Below are 2,105 nucleotides of genomic sequence, written 5' to 3'. Positions count from 1 at the left end.
CTGTGATATTCCCTGAGCTTTACATGTAGGAGTTGTGTTGTAGATGTACAAATTGGAGCTGGAAATCCCACAATAACCCTGTTATCATGGCTTTTTCTCTGAATTTTGACTAGTTGTGATTTTCTGTAATAGTTCTGTTGATTGCAAAGAACTATTCTATGAGTGGTGTTGGCTATACTTATTTTGGGGCACAATTATAAATATTGAGAATACAGTTAAGAATCATTTCAGCTTAGGAAAGTGGTGGTAGTGACCTCTCCTCTGAAATCCATGGCCCCACTGGTCCTAAGGACTTAGGTAGGTTTCCAGTACCTGACATGATTTTCCTCCTGTTTAGTGAGCCTTAAGTCCAACTGGAGAGCTGCTGGTGAAATATGAGTGTGATTATGCTATGCTGGTTATTGTTTATAGGCCTCACAGCTCAGTAAGACTGTTGGTTGCTTCCTTCCTTTGTAAACATCCTCAGAGAGGAGGGTTTCAGTCATAAGCAGAATGAATTCTCCAGTTTCTATTTAAGAGGATGGTATTTTCAGCAATAAAACTTACTTTTGGTATGTAAAATAAAGGAAAAATATTATAAAAAAGGAAAAGAAAAGAAACTTACCTTCCAAGGTAACAACAGCAACAGCCTATATTGTTTTGGAAGTCTCTTGATCTCCTCTGACCAAAAACTCAAGAGGGGGTTTCTCATGCTAAATATGGAATATTTTAAACAATATTATCTATGAATCTTGGGTAGGAAAATATTATCTGCTCGTGTGGGATAACTTTATTTAAAACTCTATCTATCTATCTATCTATCTATCTATCTATCTATCTATCTATCTACCTATCTATCTATCATCTATCTATACTTACATGTATCTATACTTACATGTATTACAAGAAGTTTTAGGTAAATAAATAATAGTATGATTCCAAATGGCTTTTTCAGGCATCCTAAGTGTTATTTTTTCTGTCTTCATCATTCATTCTATTTTGAAGCCCCTTTCTCCTTCCAGAACCACCTAGTTTTCCATTTTTTTCTCCAGCTCAGTTGTATCCTATTATTTTCATTTCCAAATTCTCCTTCAGTATCTATGTATTCTGTCAGTTATACTTATTTAGGCAACCTTGACTAAGACAGTGCATACTGGTGCTTTAGAAAACTATATTTTCTGCATTTAGAAAAAACCAAAACAAATATTGGGGGAACAGGGCCTTGGCATCTAATCCAGGGTGAATTCAAACTTGTGATACTTTTATCTGTCCTTCTCTCATTCTTGGAGTATGGGAATGTGCCACAACACAAAGCTTATAAGTGCTATTTATAAGGTGAGACAAGCAAACAGGACAACTGTGGTTTATATATGGTTTATCTCTCAAAGATTCATATATTGGAAGCTTAGTCTCTACTTCCATGTTATTGAATTATTGGAATATTTGATATATGGGGCCTCGTGGGTGTTAATAAGTTCATCTGGCATCAAACTAATAAGGAATTGATGCTTGTTTTGTGAAACAGGGAAACTAGGAGTGGATTAATTCCTGGAAAAAAAACAAATTATTATAACAGATAAAGCCTTGCTACCTTTTGTTTTTTTGCTTTCTTTCTCTTCATACGCCATCTCTCTTTCTCTTCTTTTCCCACTATGTAATGCCATCTATCATGAATCTGAGGGCGTAAGTCAAAAACAATGCCACACCAGTTTGGAATTATGATTAATAGGGTGGTATTTATTTAAAGGGGAAAAAACTTACAGATCACCGTCCCAGACAACAGCCCTCTGCGCAGCCAGGAAAAGAGTCTACTCCCGCAACATGAATCTTTCATCAGAATGGAGTACACTCTAAAGTCAATTATTGGCTCTCCAGAATTGTGAACAAAGAAATACTTTTTACTCATAATGTACCTAGCATTAGAAATTTTCTTACTGTGATGAAAAATAGCCTATTACAATAACATTTAAGGAGGGAAATTGGGATGTCTATGAAATAATCCAAAAGAGCCCAAGTAGACTTTGGATGTGGGATTTGAAGTTAAACATCTGATTTATTAGTCAAATCCTAAATAGATATTGAAATTACCTGGAAACCTGTATAACATGAAATGATCACTTACTTGA

This window comes from Microtus ochrogaster, unplaced genomic scaffold (genome assembly GCF_000317375.1).
Source record: "Microtus ochrogaster isolate Prairie Vole_2 unplaced genomic scaffold, MicOch1.0 UNK59, whole genome shotgun sequence".
Lineage (NCBI taxonomy): Eukaryota > Metazoa > Chordata > Mammalia > Rodentia > Cricetidae > Microtus > Microtus ochrogaster.
Note: the sequence above shows the minus strand (reverse complement) of the source record.